This window comes from Ixodes scapularis, unplaced genomic scaffold (genome assembly GCF_016920785.2).
Source record: "Ixodes scapularis isolate PalLabHiFi unplaced genomic scaffold, ASM1692078v2 PGA_scaffold12__126_contigs__length_90152505, whole genome shotgun sequence".
Taxonomy (NCBI): domain Eukaryota; kingdom Metazoa; phylum Arthropoda; class Arachnida; order Ixodida; family Ixodidae; genus Ixodes; species Ixodes scapularis.
Window position 1 is genome coordinate 24,992,017 of NW_024609838.1, and position 23,567 is coordinate 25,015,583.

Here is a 23,567-nt window from a genome sequence, read left to right on the forward strand (position 1 = left end):
CAAAAATATCTCTCTTGCCGCCGCCATTTTGCGACTCGGGCGGCCCCTATCAGCCAGAAAATTCTCTCACCCGCCTGAGCTGTGGAAACCCGGTCAGCGCGACTCCCAACCTGCATTGTATATTCTGAGATTGCCGGCTTTCTTAGGAGCGAAGCTCCTTAGGGTCTAGCCTTGTCTGTCCGGCGTCCGTGCTCACAATAATTGCTATCCCATCTGTCTTCTTAAAAAAAAGAAAAAAATGTTTGCGCAGTCAACAGGATTTGAACCTGTGCGGGGAGACCCCAACGGCTTTTTAGTCCATCGCCTTAACCACTTGGCTATGACTGCGGGACGAGTGGGGGGCTCTGAGATGTGGTAGTAACTCGAGAGCTGGGGATGTCATGGATGAAACGTTGCATGTAGCCGCTCAATGTCTATACAGGAGATGGCGCTGCGGTCAAATGCGTAAATAATCGCGTTAAACTTTGCATGCATTGGCTCAACATTTATAGACGAGAGGGCGCTGCGGTCAAATGCTGAAATGCATATATAACCACGTTCCATACCACACATTCTCTTTCTAACATGGATGAAAACGAACGAAAAGCTCGGCATCCTGCGGCTCAGCGTCTACGCAGTCATCACCATCAGCACTACCTATGAACAAAATCAGTATCATCTGCACCACCAACGTTTCGCCCCAATCAACATCATTCACCACATGGAGATGCGGCCATTTTTGAAAGCTTTTACTTTATTTGCCTGTTCAGGATGCTTACCCTTTCGGTGTTATCTTTCACTGTAAGAACCAGGGAATACCAGGACTCGTAGCCTGCTCGGACTTCGCAGGAAACAAACAACGAAAAGAGCGAACGTCAAGCCGCCCGCGACGCGGGCCGTTTGACGTCATTCGAGGGTTGTTTCCGACGAGATAATCCCCGAAAATTATTCCCGGCTATGCTCCAGGTCTTCTCTAAAAACATCTGCTAGGGTCCGGGGTATGGCGAGGGAATAGACACGTTCGTTCGTTTGCTTTGGTGTCCTGCAAAAAAGAAGCTTTCTTCGAAACGTGCCCAAAAACAAGCCGGATTCTGTCCAATCGTCGTGAAGTGACTCGTTGACACTGTATATGGGATATGCTATGTTGTTTAGATCTTTCTCAAATAGCTCCTGTTCGGTTAACGCTGCATCGTGCGGTACGTACAATATGTTGTTCAATTGATGAGCCTCGTTTAATTTCATGTTGGGAGAGGTGAATACCCACGCATTTCGGCTATCTTATGTGGTGAAATATTTTCGAGTGTTGAGACCTCTTTAGATTGACGCAGCTGAGTGTATGGCCTAGTAAAAAATTAGCATAAAATGAAACCAACATTCCAATTGTATTTGTTTTGTCGCGTAAAGACTCACGAAAAATAGATTTCATTTGTTTGTTTTTGTTTCCAAAAATATCGCAATGCTTTCTTAAAACTTCGAGAAATTACATTCGCCATAGGACACAAAAGAAACAAGAAAATGCGGCAATTTAGCCGCCCCCAGCGTTCGGAATCGCTCCTACGCAGGCTGCCACGGCCCACTGACGACAAAACCCACAGCCATACGCAGGCGGAAAACACTGACGTACACTTGCAAATCCAGGTACGCGCGCTTTAAGTCGCTTCATCCGAGACCGCCACTGGAAAGGTCTAAAACTTGCATTCCGAAATGAGATATACAGAAGTGTTAGGAGGAAACGCTCCCACCGAAATCGGCTCTAAGGAGCCGGCATTCGCGTCTTTCTCGCGCTTCAATGGTTGAGACGCAGTTTGGTATAATCCCCAAGAAAACTTATAGTCTGAAAAGAGAAAAAAAAAAAAACTGAAATGGGCGTAGGATTTGGCTTTTGTTTACACATATATTTATAATAAAACAAAAAGTAATATGAATATAATTTTTTTATTTTTTGGATTTTTTTAACAGTTTTTTACAGTTCACATTTTCACAGTCGGGGTGTTTTTATTCGGGAGTCACTGGTTTTACGCCCTACAGAATGATGTCCCAAAGTCTCCGCTTCGTTCCTCGTTTTTCCTTTATGCTTCATTTATTTCTACGTTTTAGAAGTATATAATCTTTAGTTCGTATGCGAAGAAGCATAGACCTACAAAACAAACCACGCCAAAAAAGTTTTTTTTTTCTGTCAAGGATTAGAACGTTTTGACGCACCTTTCTACATTTTTTTGGAACGGCTTTAGAAATTAATGTTGCCGTTTCAATGCCGATTCCCCGGTTGTTCTTTTTCATAAATAACATTTTACTTTCAGGACTCTTCTAACTTCGGTCCGATTGTGTGTGCGTCTTATATTTCGGAAGACCCGAAATTTGAGTTGCCCGTCTCCCGACTTATCCTTTAAATCCCGGGATTCCGCTTCTTGGAAAAGCGGATTTATATGTTTTAGCTTGTGCGTGCATACGAAGTTATCCATCACAACTTTCTGCATGAAGATGATTCGGGATTCGAATTTACGTCTGTGTATTTACGACCTCCATCTAAACAAAACAAAAATCAATATTATCATCATCATTATCATAATCATCATCATCATCATCATTATCTTCTCCATGGCTGCCGGCAAAAGCGGTGCGGCGGTGCGGGCCTGGCGGCAGAGCGCGGTCACTCCACGAGAGCGCGCGCGTGGCTGTCGGTCGAGAAATATTTTTTACGTATGTGCTACTACTTTTTTTTTTTATATTTCCACTGCTGAAGAAGCGATTTCTTATGGCCAGGTTTCAGATTAATAAATGTTTTAATATTCTCGCTTAAAGCGGCTGAGAAACAAACCCCCGTGATTTTTTTATGGTTTATTTTGTAACGTAGCCAGTTAGGTTTGCGAGGGTACAAAAGTTTTCTGAAGTATTGGCACTATTTAAGCAGCCTGAAGTTGCGTATTATGACATCAATCTACTTGCACGCGCTAAAGCAGAACAATATTTGACCACTTGCGCTTAAAAAAACAAAACAAAAAAAAAAAACGATTCTACAAATTTACACTTCTTGAACCTACAACATACTTGTGCGCTAATGAATGAAAAAGAAAACTGATATAAGACTACAACTTACATTGATCATTTTCCAAATGTCGCCGAAGGCGCACCTTTTTGTATAACGGCCACGGTTTGGTGATGCGTGCTGTGGTTTGGTACATAATATAATACCTCATTACTTAATGTCTGGCCGCTGTGTTCGTGTCGTTTTGAAAATAAGTTAGTAAAGCTGACGCACACTTCTTTTCTTTTTATTCTAAATCACTTCAATGAGTTACGTGAAAATTTAGCCAAAGAAAATGAGCCATTGTCTAGTAGGCATAGACCAGCTCGTGATCGGCTTCACCGCCGATCGCATCTCGTGCAGTTTATCATGATGTGCCAAACGTTTTCTATGATATGCCCGCGCGGGAACTTGGTGTCTTAGAGCGCAGCTCTCAGGCGCCCGTTTCCGGATTGAGCGGCGTCGGCGTCGGCGTAACCGCGCGGTGCATTGTGGGACGCGGGAAGTCACTGGTGACGTCACTGACGACGTCATCAGTGACGATGACGTCATCACGATGACGTCACCCCCGTCAAATCACGTAACCTTGATGACGTCAGTGATGACGTCATCACGATGCCGATGCCGATGCCGTCATCACGATGACCATGTTGACGTCACGTGACCCCCGTGAAGCCACGTGACCCCAGTGAGGTCATGGGACTCCGGTGAGGTCACGTGAGCCCCGAGAGGTCACGTGACCCCCGTCAGGTCACGTGACCCCGGTGACTTAACGTGACTCCCATGAGGTCGCGTGACCCCCGAGAGGTCTCGTGGCCCGGTGACGTCACGTGACCCCCGTGAGGTCACGAGGTTCGCACGACCTCACGGTCACGCTGACGGCGTCGCCGCTTGGAGCGAGGACTAGCAGCAAAGATAACGAGGTGAAGAGGACGGAGGAGGGGTATACCCTCCCCTCAGTACCCCTCCCTCCTCCTCCTCAGGAGCTGCGCTCTAATTCGTCGTTACAGGGAGTTGTAAACGGCTTTCATTTTTCTTTTCTTCTAGTTTTCTGCATTTTCGGTATCGAGGAATGGCTGCCGGTGGTGTCACTCGACACGCAGTAACACAAGCGTCGGGGCTGCTCTGGCTGCGATTCAGCCACCACAATAGATGTCCGCGTGTTTGAAACACCCGACGCAACGGCCCCTGGAGGAAGTTTTTGCCTGTTACGCACGCAAAAATAAATACGCCCTAGGTATGCGAATGTAAGTCGCAAGCATTGGATTATTGTCTCAATACTTCTAGTCGAGTGACAGTGCCGTGCATCGGAGGTCCTCCTCAGGGGTACTTTGTTCCAGCATAACCTGGCGAAGAGCGAACGCTACGCTCGCCCCAGTGAGAGCGACGGAGCCAGATACGTGACAGGTTTCTGCAAGAGGAGTGCGCTCTGACGGCATGCTGTCGCGTGCTCTTTTCCGGCGCTCTGATTGGCTGGATGTGGCCAAAGGTAATATGTGTTCGTTAAGTCAAACTGAAATCATAAAAAAAAAAATTGGGACGCCACTGAGCCACGTGTAAAAGGACTTTTTCACGTGCACAACAATAAAATTTCTTGGCGTCAATTTTTTTTTTCTTTTTTAATGGCGCGAAGTGTTTGCTCTCACTTGTAAGCGCAGCAGTTGCAAGTTGCTCAGCATGAGCATATCCTCAATTTCCGCTGTGTTAAGAAACCCATTGCATTTTTATTGTGTTCTCCATTGTTATTACATCATCAAGTTCTTACATTAGTGTGTGCGTATTCTTACGCCATGTAGTATAAAAATAAGCACAGATTAATCCAAGTAGTTGATAATGCAATGTAATGAAATGTGGATGTAATGCAAGGTAATGTAACGTAGGGTAGCGTACACTACTTTACATTACAATATATTACACTAAGTTCGACTGCGTTATATTAATTTACATCACAGTACATTTAATTCCACTACATTACATTTGTGTACAATTCTGTGTACATTTGTGCACGTTGTATATTTGTCCCTTTACCACTTTTGCTAGATTAGCGTCCCCTGAGCGCTGCAGCTTAACGTAAACAAATGAATAAATGTAATTGAACAACCATTGCTAATACGCCACAGCACAGTGTCTCACGTATACGCTGATTTCACAAATTGAACATTAAATGAAAAGTTGCGCAAACGAAGCACAAGCATGATATTAAGGGAATTGAATTTAGTCAGGAGTTTAGAACAACAATCTGAAAGGAGGGAGGACGGTAAAACGAGTTATGCAACAAAGACTGAAACAAATACTGCAAGGACGCTAAAAATGCGTGGCGATGAAACAATAACGAAATATGGGGAAAAAACAGAGAAAGAAGCAGTAAGTGAACCCAGAGAGTGTATATAGGGAGGACTTCGGCTCACATACACTTCGGGAGATCCGTGTTGTCACTGGATCTCCTTTCCCCATGGTCACCGTTTCCCTAGCTTTCTCGTTCATCGCTTTTGATCTCTCGTGGGTCTTTTTCTTTGTGTGCCTACGTTCCCTATTCGGGAAATGGGGAAGAGAGGAAGAACGATGATGCCTCTCGGCGTGCAAAATAAAAAAAAAAGAAAGCTAAGAGGACAAGGGAACAAGCTCCCGGAGAATCCTAGGGGCTATCCCGCACCAAAGTCATTCGGCGCCAAGACTATGATCCGCTCCTGCCTCTGGATGTGGACCAAGGCAAATCCAAAGCCAGGACTGGACTCAGTTGGGGCTTCCCGAACCATAGCTTTCCTGTACTCCCTAGACTTCCCCCAAGACACACGTCGTCGTTATTTGTGCGTGTGGGCCCGTGTGTGTGTATGTATGTGTGTGCTTGCTGTTTGGACTGCTCATTCCGTTGGTAGTAAGACTGTGCGTCGCCCCTCGACCGAACAGTCGGAAGGGAGCAGACGGGATAAGCCTCCGGTCTGGATGTACGAGGGAGGGAAGGTTCGGTGCGGATGATTCCAGTGTATTTGTTGTAATTGGAGTTTCTAGAGGGCGGAGTGACTCTCCCTGACTTGAAATTAGTTGGAGTGGTTTGCAAGTCCGGGTGCGGTGGCTTGCTCCCGACTTACGTCGGCTTTGAAGCGGATTCTGGACAAATACACCCGGGTACGATATATGAGGGCTTTACATTGGGCGGGATGACTTGTCTGTGGTCTGAAACGAGGAGGAGGGATTAGGAGTTGGGTTACGGAGGCTCATGCCTTTGTTTTGACTTTGGTTGGGCTTTGAACGACTTTCTTACGGCCTCTTACGAAAGTGTTACCCCGTCGGTCAATCGGCGGAATGTCAACGGACCGGAGAGACTGTGAGCGTAGGACCGGAATCACACGGCTCGTACATCCTGCAGAAGACGCGGCGTTTGGTGCAGACACTGTGACAGAATCATGATCATGTGCAGACACGTCTGAAGCATGATCAAAGCATGTGGGCTTCATGCATGCTTATTCTTCGACCACGTCGGCAGACAGTTGTTGTATGATGTATTAGTGGTGTGATTCTACGCTTCGGGTTAAACTTAATGCAAGGTGACAGAAAATTTGTAGACACCGAATGTTATTTTATTTCCCCTCGACGAATCCACGCAGCACACGTTATGTTCCTCAACCGTTTCGCCTCACCTATTTTTGTATGACGTCTAATAGAAAGGAGACAAGCGGAGCTACCGAACCACCAGATATTTATTTTTTTTTCATTGAGCATTGTTATTGTTCCAGCTTCCTTTTTGTGTAACCCCCTGAAAACGGGACCTTCAGGAATCGATGCAAAGCCTCAAATTACCATGTTTCGAGATAAAAACTGCCAGGGTACGGATGAACAAAGGAAAGAAACAACGCGCTTTGTTTGTCTCCTTTCTTGTTCCTTTTTCTGGCTCTTATTTTTTATGCAATGTATTAACTGGTACATTCATATTCATTGCACTCTTGTTCTTTCCTTTTCCCTCCCCCCTCTCTCATCCGAAGCTCGTATATTAATCTTGGATCTGTGTGTAAGTTGGACTCTGCTAGCGTCATTCAATAGTTATACGTAGCGGAGCGTGAGTGAAATTCTCTTTCCCGGTCGAGGCATTTGAGGAAAATAAAGTAAGGAGGGAATGATAGCATAGGGAGACAGTAAGGCAAAGTGGGAGGAAAAAAAACAAGCCGGAAAAAGAGGAGGAGGAGGAGGGACAAAAAGAGAGAGAGAGAGAGAGGCGGATGAAGAGGGCCCCAATTCTATGGCAAGCTGGCTCGCCTGCGGGGACTTTAATTTCGGTGGGGGGCCTGACATTGTTCGCGAGCCTCACGAATTTCGGGACTCAGGCGGAGTGTGTTCATCCCGCTGCTGGGCTCAGGGACGCTGTTACCGCCCAAGCACTTGATCTATGTCCCTAATTTGCAGACTTGGCAGTTCGCACTCTTTCACCCCTTCGCTCCCTCGTTCCCTCTCTCTCTCTCTCCCATCTTTCTCTCTCTCGCTCTTTCTCTCTCTCAATTTTTTTCTGACTGTTTCGCTTTTTCTGTGCGCCATGTCCTATTTTACTGTGTACGCCTGATAGGTTTTTATTGTCGCACTATATTTTGTAATTATTATTTGTTTGTTGCTAGAGCGTATCTTTCTACAAAACTAAGTGAAAAAATGAAAAAGAAAACTTTCTTTTTTTTTCTTTGTGCGCGCGGGGTGAAATACGTACAATGAAGAAATTAGGCTGCATAACTTTGTCTAAGTCCGTAGCTACGGGGCTAGTGTGTAGAGCGTCCTATTTTGTCCCATGCAACGAAAGCGGGCCCAAAGTGGCAAAGAAATGACGCCACAAAAGCCGGGTTGTCACGCTGTCGGACGTCGCGATCCTGGCCGTTGGTCGAAAAAAATGCTGGTGAAAACCACGAGCGAACGCGGGTGTCGCTGTCGTTGCAGCGTCCCAACTCTCGACTGCCGAATCTTCCGTGGTCTGACAAGCTGAGGTCTAGAGCTACCTGTTGCAGAACAGACGACTGCCACATACACCAGCGTTGCTGCGATGCCACCAGGGTCGCGACCGGCGGCAGCGTGACACTTCTACGGTGTCATCAGGCTGAAATCGAGGGACCACTTTTTTGGACGCGTTCCAGGCACCATACCGTAGCTGTGTTTTGGTAACTGTATCCGTAGTGATAGTGTTAACTGCGCAATAAACTTTTAATGCGAAAGCATTTACTGTTCCCTGGAGCGAACTGACGTCATCAGCTTTGGAAGCCGCGCCTAACGGCACCTTCCCCTGTCCCAATGGAGGGAAGCCTATCGTCTGTAGCAGAAATCTGACAGATAGGCTCCCATTGGCTGGCGCGCGTCATAGTTTCAAGGAACGACGCTTATATTGGCACTCGTGCGGCGTAGTTCCAAGGAACGCCAACAGAGAAGCCCTCTCTATGAAGCCACAGCGCACGCACCGGCCAGGCCGCCGGAAAGAGGTGCGGGCCTGGCCGCAGAGCTCGCACGGGCAAACTCCGGATAGGCTGCACGGCCGAGCTCAGCGCGGCGCCGCCACGTCACGAGAGCGCGCGCTCGGCCGTCGACCGCAACCTCGGCTGTAGCGAAACGTGGCCGTCCACGCCAGTACACCGCAGACGAACTAAGGGAGCGGAACAACGACATTCATGCTTTCGAATTCACAACTCATAAGAAGTGCTTAGGTGTCCTTTTAATTTTTTTTCTCATTCTAATCTTTGTTGTAGCCAACCAAAGGGCAAAAAATCTTGCTTGTTGTATTGCCTAAAAAAATTATACTATTGCGAAATGAAAAGAAAAAAGCTTAGATATTTGAATCTTGGGAGGCGTGAATTTTAGGGTTGGAAAAAGCTACGCGACTAAAAATGCCCGGCATTTTGAGGCACAGCTCTTAACAAAACAGCTTAGTTCTTTTTCTGGAATCATCTTTTTCGGTAATATTTGGAGATCAATTCGATTTTAACATCCATGCGTTGAGGTACTTGAGACTTCGACATCTAATTGCAAAATCGAGGAAATTCTCAAAGTATAGATTAATGCAAAAAAAAAAATATTTAAGAAAATTAATTTTCTCGCTCTTTCTTTCTTGTGTTTTGGTATACTCTAGCTCCTTCTCTGTTTTTCCATGCTCCGCTTATTTTGCCTTTTTTTGCGTGTGTGTGTGTTTTAGGATTGGCGGACGAGTGCGTTGACGCGCTCGGGAATATGCGATAAGAAGTGGAGGGTTAGCCAGAAAAAAACAAATATATTATCGTGGTCCTACCGCATCGCTTTCACTTTTTAATTGTGGTACGTCAGTTTGTCTCGAAGCACGTGGAGCGAAAACACGCCCTTTCCTGGGTTCAGTTCTTAACTCTTTCCGTTTCGACCATGATGAGCGTTTGCACCGGCGTGAGTTCTTGTCTCGTTACTGCGTGATGCACGTCGCATATTTCAGGCTAGCGGTGGTACTTCGCCGGGTAACTTTCTAATCTGTAATTTGCATACACTTTAAATGAAAAAAGAAGTATATTCCTACAGGCCTTGTCACATATAATACACCCCAAAACTTTAGTTGGACGTACAGAGCGCCGACGTTGAACCGACGGCACTAACTTTCATGAGCGGCCTGATAGCCGAGTGGTACAACTTATTAAAAACCCTAATTTGTGTGTCACTGACTGTAAACAAAATCTCTCTCTCTCTCTCTCTCTATATATATATATATAGTAATCGAAGTTTTCTTGGCCCTAAAGCATAATCTTGGTATTCTTTTTTTTATTTTATCTTTTGATAGGTATTATAATTGTTCAATGTGTTATATCTAAGGTTCCGTATTTTCGGATACATCCGAAAAACTCCAAAAACAGCCAATGAAAAAATTTCGTTCACTTCATATTTATCTAATAGACTCCGAATTTCGATGTGCCAACCCCCCCTCCCCCTTCCCTCCCCCCCCCCCCCCCCCCCCAACCCAAAAAAAAAGAAGACAACAGGTCATTGTACTTTCGTATCAAGACAAAAGTCACTGTTTTGTTTTCCAGTTTGGGCCATGATATGTGTGCTTCAGAGGAACCAGAGGCTCTGCTTTTGTAGCAGTGAAAGCTATGAATCATGGAGATTACATAAAGGGGGGGAAAGGGGCAGTTGAAACTTCTTTGTTACATCCTTTGCCGCTCCTCCTCGCGCGGCCTGGGGATAGATTGATGGAATAAGATGGGATGGATACGAGCTTTTCAGATTCTATCCTCCAAGAGTTTATTGATCTTAAGATATCGACATTTATCAAAGCAACATGTGCGTAACTTTCAACCCTCTATTATGCGAGATGAATTCAGGTATCACAATTCGTGATATTGAATCGCTCCTTCCAGTTATTCACTACAAGATCAAACAACAAAGAACAGAAAGGACGAACACAGGACAAAGAAATGTTCAAACTGGCAGCGTAAGAAGCTTGGAAAGACGTTTTGTCCAGTCTTCTTTCCTCCTTATTGCATTTTTTTAAATTTAATTTACAAAAGAAAACTTGCAGCTCCGAAACTTCGGCATTATAGCAGGTACAACCCGTGAAATAATACGCTCATTAAAGAACTAAAAAACAGAACACTTGAATATACAGCCTTTGTCAAGAAAGAAAATACATAAATGTTAAAAATAAATAACAACGTTAAAAATCAAAGACCATTTCCTGCGGTATGTGGTCTCTTGTATTATTCCTACCTCAGCGACACGCCCCTCTTCGCCCAGTGATTAAGTGCATTCGACAACTGCCGCTTCTTATTAAAAAAAAAAAAAAAGTTAACAAAAGAACGAGTATAAGCCCCCTCCCCCCTTTTCGGTGACCGTCTTTTGACAACAAATTTGCTCTGCTCTTTTTTTTTTTTTTTTTCAACTAATTTGTTGCTTTGTCTTGAGACAAGTGTAGCGCGCGACAGCCAGCCTGCTACGATGTATCTGTTCGTGACAGGAGGAATTCTAAAGGAGCAAGATTTCGACTAAAAACAAGTGAAAATTGTTAGAACACGACTTCCTTTGTATCGGTTGCCAATACTTTGACATTGAAGTCTGTATTTCATGGTGTGTGCGTGTGTGCGTGCGAATTCATTTATTCATATTTTTGTGTACATACGTGTAGCAGATATATTAGAGATGAAGGCCGAAACAAACACTTATAAAATCACACACACACACACACAGGGAGAGAGAGAGAGAGGCGGGTACGACAATGATTAAGCTAAAACACGATAGATATAAAAATGAAATAAATTGTAGGTGCCAAAAAAAAAGAAGGGACAAGCTAACAATGAATAGAGGGGAACATTAACACACTTTCCGGGTTTTCATTCCACGAGGCAATTGGTTCGGAAAACAAAATGGCGGTGGTTGTGATGATGCTGATGACGATAATAATGCTATTCCTTTTTCTTTTCTGCTCGCGAGTTCCCCTTTTTTCAGTCTTTGTCGATGTTCCTGTTTGTTCGATTTTATCTGGCGCCGTTCGGCACAAATGAAACGACGCGGATTTCGATCAGAGATCATCGTGGCGGAGTCGAACTCACATTGATTTTCGAGGTGTAGCGCGGAGTAGGATGTCTTTTTTTTATATTTGTCTGCTTGCGCTCTTGTCGAAGTTGGATTGAATGTTGTCGGGCCACCCGCCATCTTTGTCGCGAACGGTGGTCATTAGGAGAACAGAGGATGATAGGCCTAAGCAGCAGCCAGGAAAGAACGGTGATGGGGTAGTTCCACGGTCCTTTGTGTTTTCGCCCGCGTGCGTTTGTTTGCCAACTTCGCCGCGCTTTTTGTTTTTTTTTTCTATTCCCTCGCCGTTCTTGTTTTCTCCGATAAGTGTCCCGACGTTCGCGAATCTTAGGATTGATGGTGGTCAATGTTGCGAAGGGACTTGTACTACTTTTTGATCCTGGGATTAGGGTTTCCGTTTCTCTTTCTCTTCTTGTATACGACGCTCTAGCCTATTTATCGCTAACTTTTGCTCTTCGTTTTTTTTTCTCCCACACTTTCTTCCTTCTTCTCTCTTTCTCTTTGATTGTTTTTTTTTTTTTTTATGACCATGTCCCACTAGAGCGACATACAGAAACAAACGACAGTGACAAGCCTCAAACCAGAGTCTTTCGCAATTTGAGTGGCTTTGTAGAGTAAAAAAGGCTATGCTCAAACACGAGCATCATGCGCGCAAGGTTATCTTTGGCAGGCTTGCCATCGCTCGTGCTTACTTCACAAGCACCGAACTACTAAACGCCTGCTAAAGGTACCATCGCGAGCATGCTGCATGGGTTTGAGGCTTGTCGCTGTTTTTTGTTTCTGTCTGTCGCTCTAGTGGGACACGGCATTCAATCTATATGCCTCTTTCTCTGTTCATCTCGTCTGCCACTTAAGCCGCAGGCACACTCCTAAAACATCATACAACAGACAGTCTGCTCACACTGTCTGAGGCGTGTTTCTTTTTTGGACTTTAGGCTGGTTCACACTGCACCTTTTCCTTACACTTTCTTACGTTACATGCAAGTCACCGAACCATTCATGCCTCATGTCTCAAAAGTCGCGTGCCAGGTTTTTTTTCTTTTGAACTGGTGGCCACATTTAATATGAAGCAGGTATGTTCCGGTGACTTGTACGTGAGATTTCGTAAAGTAACGTAACGTAAGAAAACGGGGCAGTGGCAACCAGCCTTTAGGCTAGGTGGCGCAAGCCACCTTCCGCCACAAAGGGTATAGAAATTAACATTCATCCATCCATCCACTCATCCTTGTATGGCCGTCTTGTCCCATTGGTCGTACAAAACTGCAGACATGTTCGAATCATACATTTGCATGGAGCAAGTATATCCTTCGAATATGAGTGAGGAGTGTCTGTAGATCTACGGGGAAACTCCGTGTCTTTCGCATGATGTTTCGAGCAGTGTGATTGCGACTTGATGCCTCCTTCCAAAAGACATTCGCTGTTTCTTATGATATGTATCGAAAGAAAAAGAAGGCTGCAAGGAAACAGGAGGTAAGGAAAAGGTTGTGGCTAGGAAAGAAAGGAACGGACGGAGGAGAAAAGTATATGGGGACGCGAAGGGCGGTTCTGGGGAGGGACAGCGGTAAGTCCGCAATGCTCGTCCCTATAGGGATCTGGGGATATCCTTCAATCAGGGACCTGATACAAGGAACGAGAGTTGCCTCATTTGTGAGTCATTGCTGGAGGCGTCTCCCTATAGAGATGTTTGCCGTGATTTGTATTACCTCCTCATTTGAGCACTCGTGTGTTCTTTTTGTTGTTTTATTTTATGTGTGTGTGTGTGCGTGCGCGTGTGTGTGTGTGGGCATGTGTGGGCGTGTGTGTGTGTGTGTGTGTGTGTCAGGGGAATGAGAATACATGTTTTTATGTTTACCTGAAAGGATGGATGTCCTTACTGAAAAAGCAATGGCGGTTTATGTGTGTGGTAGCTGCATGATGGCGGACCAAATTGCAGGCTGCGCGACACTGCCAGCAGATAGATGAATTTGGCGCTTTTTGTGGCATTTTAATTTGAAGGGGTATTAGCGGCACCAAATTTTACGGCTTAGGTTAATGCCCCAAAGGAACACTCTTCGTAATACTAGAAGTTTTGACAAGTGACTTAGCGTCTAAGATATAAACGAACAAACAAAAAAAAAAACTGCAATCGTTTCTTCGTGTTCTGTGCATTAACTGCGTTAACGGTGTACTGACCCGCAAAGGTTTGCGGGGGAATAAACCAAACACGTTTCCGCAATAATAGAGCGAAAAATATATTTGTCCACAAATTTTATAGAAAACACTTCTACAATAAACTGCGAAAAAAAAAAGTATCTTTTTTCTCCGCTAAATTTACTTGGAAAAAAGATTGGCAACGACCGTTACTTTTAAAGTCCTATAATGCACAAAATGCATTAGAGGACTTGGAATTTTTTAATTTTCTAACTATATTTAGCGGGGAAACTATATTGGCGTATAGTTCACGTGACGTCAGGTTACGTGACGTTCATTTTCCCGCCAAATTTAGCGGGGAAATTGAATTGGTGTATAGGTCACATGAAGCCAGTTTTTTCGCTAAATTAAGCGCGGAAAACGAATTGGTCTGTAAGTCCCGTGACGTCACGCCACGTGTCATCAAACTTCCCACTAAATTTCGAGGGAAAAGTGAATTCGTGTACAGATCACGTAAAATCAATTTGCCCGCTAAATTTAGCGGGAAATCTACGGACGGACAAAACTTTTGGTATTGAGAGGTAGCGTAAAAAAAAAAAGGCATTTCATGCTTTAAAATTACCGCTGCAAGCTTAGCGGAACGCCATGACCCTGCAGGAAGCACGCCCAATAGAATCCGCTGGGAGAGCTCGCCAATAACGACTGTCGACGTAAAAAGAAAAAACAAAAAACAGCAAGTGAAAGACAAGAGGTGGAAGGGAAACAAAGGAAACCAAGAGTGACGAAGTGTTGGTCGAGTCCTTTCCCCTCTGACTGGTGCCCGCCAGCGCTCATAGGCGTCGACGACTCGGAGTCAAGGACGCTTCATTAGCTTCCGCCGTCCGTCCGGCTCCTCTTGGTCTCGGAGGCCTTCGATCGAGACAGCCAGGCACCGAGAGGATCCTCCAGACGCGGGGGCCCCTCAAACACTTCGCACAACAAAGGCCGCGCGTGTTTCGGACCAATGGGCACATCTTTTTTATGTGTGCGGGTTGTCTATAGGACCATGCGTAGTAGTAGCATACGTCCGTCATTTTTGGTCCGCTCAGAAATTTACGGGGAAAAAATGCATGTTGGGTAATTCTGTTTCGCGTGAAACGCGTGGTTTCGGTCCGATTCCTTTGGGATTGACGTCTACGCTCTCGGCGCTATTCATTGGTTAGTCTAGTGACTGGCTTGAAGCGTGGCGTGTCTACACTCTACAGCAATTCCTGGAATGGAGATACCGGCGCTAACCCGTGGTTTTAAAAATCCCCGGCGCTCTACCATAACCTTCAAGTAACCAATCAGCGTCGAGCTAGCGGCTGTGACGTCATTACCCGGGTTTAGCCAATCGGCGTCGAGTTAATCGGTGGCTTCACTTTTCGGATTCAGAAAAAAAGATTTAGCGAGACAAAACACGTTCGTCGCATGCATGATGACAGACTCATCTGCGGAAACTTCTCAAGCATATTACAGGCGTGTTTGCTTCATCATTGTGTATGTTTTCTACATATATATGGACACTTTTGTTTATGGTCAATGTGACAGGATCCGTCGTGCAAGAAAGAAACACGCGTCAGACAGTGTCCACCTGCCTGCCATCCTTTGTACGATGTGCTGGCAGTGTGAACGCGGCGTGGGTGCACGTCATCAGCAGTCAGTAGCAATGCGGAGCCGAAGGGGTGGCTCGTCTCAATTGCGCCTCGCCGACATTTTGTTCTGCCCTTCGTCTGCAACGACAGTACGGGCGTAGTCGCTGGTTAAAGATTTTTTTTTTCTAGACGGCCACCAAGGACGGTTTTAGATATATAAGCACATGGCGTCGAAGACTAAAGAAGGGTGGCGTCTAAGCAGACGAACGACCAATAAGGAGACGACAATTGGTGGCGAAAGACTCGGAAAACGTAAAGAAAACGTTTGTTTCATATACGTATAAATATTTTTATTTGGCTAGGTACGAACTTACTTCGGAACCACACGCGTAATTATTATCGCCATCGTCATTATTTTAATGATCTGATCATAATAATTATTATTATTATTATTATTATTATTATTATTATTATTATTATTATTATCACCATCATCATCATTAAAGATCCATTGAGCATAGGACACGATTCCTCGTTAGCGGTAAAATTAACTGGTGTACTATAGGCAACAATATGAAAAGGAACAGTTCCACTTCTTTCCAGTTTCACGGCTTACAAAACCTTCGTTAAACATCATTCTGTCAAGCAGTATGTAGTTTGAGATCTAAACTTTCCGTTTTAGCTCTCTTCGGGTTCATATAACATGTTCCAATATTTGTAGGTACTTCAAAAAAGCCAAAAAAAAAAGTCGGTTTCCTTTCAGATTGGTGCGTATAGTAATTTCATGTGTGCGCGTTTGATTTTGGCAAGGTGAAATTACTTTCATATCGTGGCGGGGTCCTTTTTTCGTCACGTTTGTTCCAGCACATATGAATCAGTGTTTCTCGACTCGAGCTTTTAGCCTTGGATGGTCCACCGCCGTCATTTCGATTGCTGTCTTGCTTTGCATTCTTTGATCTGATCGCATGTCGGTAGCATAGAATATACTACAATGAGATAGTACACCGCGTAACAAGGAAGAACACTCAGGCATCCTAAACGTTAAACTTGAACTTGCACTCTCTACGTTTGTCAATTGTGTGGCCGATGGATTTCAATGTGTGAGCTGGCAAATCTCAAGCAGCAAGTAGGGCACCGGTGCCAAACCAGGTCTTTCGATCGGCGCATTCATCTTAACAATTTAAACCTAGGCCCTACAAATGTTACTCAGCTTTTCTTTAATACGTTTTCCTCTATTTCGTGGCGTAAGGGTTCGGCCGCAGTAACAGGTCAGTCGAGACAACACCCTCGGAAAAATTGTGACATTGGTGATGCAGCCGACCCCAACACTGTCAAATAATTTTTTTTTAGATAATCACTGGCTTTATAGCTCCTGTCATCATAAGAGACGCAGGGCATTATGGGTTTCGTGCATCTCATTAACACTCGGCAGCCAATCCGACTTTGGCGTTATCCGATAAGAACGAGTAAGAACCAATGGAAAAGCACGTTACGGGAACCTGGTCACTAATTGAACACGTGAAAATGAACATAGAGTACGTGAACATACTTGTTTATTTTGCTATATTTTATTCGAGACAATGACAGGTATTGCCTTTGGTGACACCGGTGAAGGCGGATTTAACGCCTGGAACGGTGCCATGCCACCGTTTCAGCTACAGCGACGTAAAATGTTAACTTCGTAACATATAGACGCTTTACACACGCGCCAAATTAGAGCCACCATTGCTGACCTTCTCTTGTCTTACCGAGATGCCGAGCAACTTAGACGGTAGTTTACGATCCTCTACAAAGACCGATGCTTTAGAAAAAGACATAGTTGAGTCTAATGTGGCAATAACCTGGCCTGCCGTGGTAATGATAAAGTGAAATAAACGAAACAAGAGGAAACAAAAAACTGAAGGTCAGTTATGGCGGCGTCCATGCACAGCTGCTGCAAAGCGTCTATACGTGAACATGAAAAAAAAAACTGGGAACATTTGTATTTGCCGAAATGTTTTACACACTGAAATCGCAAAAAAAAAATACAACTCTCGTTCTTAATTTTTGGAGAAAAGTAGCTTTCAAAGCATCATTGTAAACCCAAAGCACATTTAACACACAAAAAAAGCTTCGCACTTTTATACTTGTTTTTTTTTAAAGCATTTCCGTGAAGATGTCGGCACCTTTAAAAATAATAGTAAAAATGAAACACATTCAAGTAAGTCTCTACTTAGCGAACTAGTTTTCGCAGTTGCAGGGGTGGATTACAAAAAGAGAAGTGAACTGCTTTCATATTCGTATGCCAACCAAACATTTCTGTGACTTGAGAGCGGACACCCGTCACTCCGAGATAGCTTTTCGCCGGTTCCGAAAACTTCCTCCATACCCGTTGACATAAAAGCAGGATTTCTCCTCCACGTCTCCAACGTATATCCTGTGGCCAGTCTTGCTTTTGTTTATTTTTTTCGTATGTCCCTGGTGTATTTACCTTGGTTCTCAAGTTCGTCGGTGCGGAAATGATAGCTTTTGAAGAGTCGCCATTTCTTGGTGTCGTGTAGATGGTTCCCCCCCTAATCTGACATTGCGGTGGGAACTAGGTGTTCAGCGGACTAACCAACCGCCTCCCTTTCGTCAACTGACCTTACTCTCTTCGCGCGGGTATAAGGCGGGGAGCGTTGTCACGCGACGAAAAAAAGAGACGAGTGATTGGTGCAAACGAGCACGTAGCTTCCACCCCACTGTCAGCTTGGGGATGAACAGTGCATATAGCACCGTCGTATCCTGTACTCTCCTCGCAGCTTTCAACTTGAAGGTTTTCTCATATGCCACGCCGTTAAATATTTTTTTTCTCGTTTTTTTGTGCCTTAGTATTTTGTATACTGTTTCTGTTTCTGGCGTCGTCCAACTTTGAGATTTATAAGCACCTTTATGGTCTACCTTTCACTCGGCCGTAGCCACCGATTTCGAGAATTGCAGCGTTGCTTCTTTGCGTTTTGTTTTATTCGCTGCTGTGGGATTCTGACGGTGTGGCTATGCTTCGGGATGTGGAGCCTTCCTCCGTCCCTGTTTATATGTTGTACTTGTTTATGTCTGTGTCGTTTCGTCCGGTGATACGAATCCGCGGCTGTGCGCGCGAGTTCTTTTTTTTTTTTTTTTTTTTAACTCTACGTTTTATTTTTCGATGTCCTTTTACGAGGTTTCTGATTTTCGAAAACTTAACTATAACCAGTGTGAGTTGTTCTTGTTTCCGTTTTATATTTTTTATCCATTCCTATTACCCGCTAAAAGTTTGTTTGGTTTTATATATATATATATAGATATACTCACTAAATGCTTTAAAACTCCAACAACGTTTCGAAGTGCGACTTCTTTTTCAACGTTATTGAATATACACCGTATTGTATATTCAATAACGTGGCTCTTGATTCTCGCAGATGATGATGATACCGTGCCTCTAAAAGCTCATAAACAAAGAATACTACATGTACACGGGACGAGACAAACAGGGGGAGGATTTCTGGAGCACAAACGAGCACGTACCACGTGACACTAAGCGTCGTACCGCGTTCCACGCGGCGGCGTGTGTTTTTAGAACACACCCGATTGGATACATTTCGTTTCTGGTGCATTAATAAGACAGGTAGGAAACGCCAGAAAGCCAAGGTGGAGTGGTGTAGAGGTTAGCACACCCGACCGGACATTGGGAGGCCCAGAGTTCAAATCCTGGCTCCGCCAATTTTTGGCTTTCGGCGGGTTCCTGAAAAATTTGATTCTTTGATTCATTAGATTATATATATATCCGTATATATATATATATATATATATATATATATATATATATATATATATATATATATATATATATATATACATATATATATATATAATCTAATGATTATATATCTGTGACGTTCCGATTAGATATTTGTAACCCGTCGTCAAAATATGCGATAGCGGTCGTTAGAACTCGGAGAACTAATGTCTGCTCCGCGCTACTTTCTATCAAATTTAAGCAATGGGAAGAGTGAGACACCGAAACTAATCCGCAAAAGAGCCATGGTAGTCCACAGCGGGTGCAAGTAGCGGGTCGTTCTGACGTCACCAGAACCCCTGCAAAAGTAGCAGACGAACTTGCCCTCAGCATTAGCAGTCTACCCGCGTCATTAGTTCTAGTATGGCGGACTCTATAGACGTAGACATTAAATGGCTTAGAGATGAATACGGTTTTCGAACTTCGAACAAGGACTATGGCACACGCGTACGACGGACAACAAATCTCTAAGCCAAATGTACCGGATAACGTATATCTATCAAAAAAAAATAAAATAAGGGAATTCCAACGAAAGCGTTATTTAATTGGCTTGTCACTCGAGATATCGTGAAGTCGCATTTCGCGAAGTCGTTGCTTGTGACATCCCGTAATGCAACGCGCGCGGTGTTGCATTATGGGGGGTTACAGTCCCATACACTAACAGAGTTTCTCCGCTAAATTTAGCGGGGAAGTTGAAATAGGTGTATAGGTCACGTGGCATCAGGTTACGTGACGTCAATTTGTTCCTCTAAATTTAGCGGAACAATGAACGTCCCGTGACCCACACACCAATTCAGTTTCTCCGCTGAATTTAGCGAAGAAATTGACGTCACGTCACCGGATATCACCTGACCTATAGGGAAATTTAGCTTCTCTAAATTTAGCGGGAACATTAGTCACATGACTAGTGCACACCAATTCAGTTTTCCCGTTAAATTTAGCGAGGAAATTGACGTCACGTCACCGGATGTCACCTGATGATAGAACGTTCCACGCATGGGTCATTCCATGCCAAAGGAGACGCGGCAATTCTTTTATGTCTGGGACATCTACAACAAAAAGTTAACCTAAATAAAAAGAAACCTCGAGCTCCAAAAAATAAACATTTTTTTGTGTGAAAAAATAACGTTTATTTTTGCTGATATCATGCTCTAAATTTTATGGAATTTGCATAAAACCCACGTTGTTAAGAAAACCATCGTAAAAAAACAGTTGCGTTATACACAAGTTTAGGTGGGGCACCTGATTACTGAATGACATGCACTATACTACAGTATAATACAGACGTTGAAAGACGCCATTTTGAGTTAAAACAGGAGTTACAAAACGAAGAAATTTTATGAGATTTCTTCATTTTTTAGTGAACTTGGATTCAGGTGTTAGCTACAATACGTTTTTCCTCTGTTTTCTTAAAACTATTAACTGAATGGCTTGTATTAAATTTTCAGAACATCGCTTCGTTGCGTATTAAGTAAATAACAGTATCTCGAGTTTATGCAGAAATGGGCATATACACCTTTTTCGTGCAATCTTGTCCCCAGCCACTTAATAGGCGTATCCAGTATGGGCGACAAAAAAGTAACAAAACGTTTCAATTTGTAAATAGTAAAAGATAGAGGGGGGGAGGCAAAACGAAAATGTGTGACGGTTACGCTTATATCCTAATTGCCTTCTATTGTCGTGGCGACGGCAAAACAATGTTTTAGCACATACTGGAAATGACGAAATTCAAGATGGCGGTGCCCTTGTAAAAAAAGGCATATTGAATGCCGTAAAAAGCAATGTGGGCTGCGCTGCACGCAACGCTCCAATAGCCTTGCCAAGCCGTGCCCACGGTTCCCAGACTGGCGCCTGAACAAAAGATTTTCCATTCACGGTGGCCAGATTAGCTTTGAAGTGTGGCTGCTTGCTGACATCTGTAAATATTTAGTAGTTATTTTCTCGTTGAAAGCGTCGTTACATTGGCACCTTCTGTTGCGAGCACCTTCAACTTTGAAACTTTCCTCGCTGGATATAGCTTATTTTTTTCTACGGGTGCTGACAACATTGAATGGGAGAATAAATAAAGCGAAATCCGTACACCAAAAAATATTTATAGAAACAGAGAGAGAGAGAAAGTGAGAATAAAAAGGAAGCACTCGCTTTTTAATGCTTCTGTCAAACTAGCCTTACATTTCAGCTCTCTGTGTTTATTTTTTTTTCTCTGCCAGCGGTAAGTCTTGCAGGCAACATTTCAACTGACAACTCATCGTGTATTATGTATACGATATTTTTATTTTTTTTTTATTCTTTATTGTTTCGTTGTGTTGGCAAGTCGCAAATTTTAGCGATTTTTTTGTTCAGTTTCGGTTATTTTTAACACGTCCATTTTTATTTTAGTTTTTTTCTATGTCACGCTCACCTCTACGTGTCTTCGAAGGACCGATGTATCGCCGCTTTTTGTGCGCTTTGGCGGCGACAGCATTTGGAAGCGCCACACACACTGGAACTCTTCGTTCATCTGTATTTATTGTTGAGAGTGATGCTGGGCATCGTATCTTTAATTTTTTTTTTCATTTTCTTACGGTGGCGATTTTTCGCTTTCAATCATTGAACGGTCGTGACAGTATGCTCCTGAAAATTTAAGAGGTGTCCGATGGAATTTCAAGTGACCCTCCCCTCCCCCCCCCCCCCCCTTGGCTTTCTCGTTTTTGGAGTAGGACCTCTCCTTGACGGTCGTTCGTCTTATTTACTCTTCCTTATATTTTAGAGCTTGTTCACCACCAACGGCAGGAAGTGTGAGCGCCTTGACGTCCGTTTCCTTCTGTTGTCTCGCTCCTTACGCGTCGCTTGCGTCCCGAAAAAAAGGGACATTGCAGATGTCGCCACCGTGAGACAGCTGTCATAATATAATATGTACGCTCGCTCACTCTGTGTTCTCATCCGACATTGTAAGACAACAACTTGGCTTCTCAGAGGACTTGTAGCAATCCTATTGGAATGTTTAGAAATTCAATAAGCCGGGTGAAAATAAAAAAAAAAGTTACTTATGAGACAAAAAAAACAACAAAAAGGGGGGAACTTTTCTGACGTCATAAGAATGTCATCTGCAACCTGATTGGTAGACTGTGCGCATGCGCAGTAGAACAAAAAATAGTGAGGAAAGGAAAATAATAGGAGGCGCGCTTTGTGGGGCTTTGGCGCGTGTTTTGAAAGTGGCGCACATCTTGAATGACGATTTTGCAGCGTTTCAAGCGTAAGTTGGGGCAATTCAGCACGTGCTTTTGAGTTTATACCTCTTGTGCATCTCTAGTGCTCAGAGTTATCATGTGACACACGCTTGTTTGTTATTATTTGGGTTAGCGTAGACGCGGCAGAAAAATCAATATATCGCAAAAAGTATATCACAATAATCAAGAAGAGGAAGAAAGAAAGAAAATCTCAACAAATAAATGTGATCCGGAGAATGGCCGCTCCCATAACTTAACGCTGGCCTTGAAATCATTTTTTTTTTTCTTTCTGCCGCGTAACTGTGGATACAAGATTCGGGTATAGAGCAGGCACTGTAATTTTTGCGTAGGTACAGGAGAGCTATATTTGTTTTAGCGTGAAGCGTTCTTTGGCTCATTGATCGGCATTTCGTGCAGCCTTAAAGCGAAGCCTAGATAAAAGCGTGGTCGCGACGCTCGACACTGATTGGTTGACGGATGAAAGAGGAGGGCTGAGATGCTCGACTCTCATCGAATCACGGGTACGCCATGTGATCAGAGGTGGAGTCAGGAGGAGAATTAAGCGACGAGGCGGGGTGGTAGAAGAGGGGTTTGTTAGAAGAGTCTGGAAGATCACCACGTTAATCATGTCAAGCGCACACATGTCACGCGTTAAATTATTCAATGAGGAGGTCTGCGAACGTACGCCAGTCTGGCTGAACAGACTAGACGTGCTTCTAAACGATAATATAAACGTTTCCGGTGCTAAAATGGGTCACATTTGCAACATATTTGTCTAGGAATTGTCCATGCATTTCTTCATCCTAAAAATAATAAAATATGCTTGAGAAAATTTTCTTCACGTTGTATGGTGCTAGCATTCCAGTCGGTTTTATTATTATTATTATTATTATTTTACGTTGGCCCGGTAGTCAATGGTTTCTGAACAGATCTTCCAGGCTTGGTACTGGCTTATAAAGCGACGTTGTTTCGACCGTTAGTTCTGATCCAGCTGCACGTTTGCGTTCCTGAGGACCCTGATGCTTTGGAATAAGGCTCTTTGGTAGTTTGCCAAACCAAAGCTACGTGTCCCCAAGATATAATTAAAATAATGTAAACACAGTTGCAGAATCTGACAATATTTTTAAACTGTTGCTTTGAGAGCTGTTTTATGTCGTCTCATCCTAAAATAGACTAATCACCAAAGCTACGGAGCTCCAGGTCTAATCACAAGCCAGATAGAAACCATGCGTTATATTGCTCCAAGGTGTGTATCACAGCGCTGGAACGTTTTCGTCTGCTACTCGAAATTTCTAGGTTCTGGAATACTC

The 23,567-nt window shown here is 43.9% G+C and overlaps 1 non-coding gene across 1 annotated transcript; it reads right to left on the bottom strand.

Annotated features, from left to right (window-relative positions):
- Positions 1 to 245: 245 nt before the first annotated feature.
- Trnaf-aaa lies at positions 246 to 327 on the bottom strand. Its single transcript has one exon. It is a non-coding gene; the product is annotated as a tRNA-Phe (tRNA).
- Positions 328 to 23,567: the final 23,240 nt, after the last annotated feature.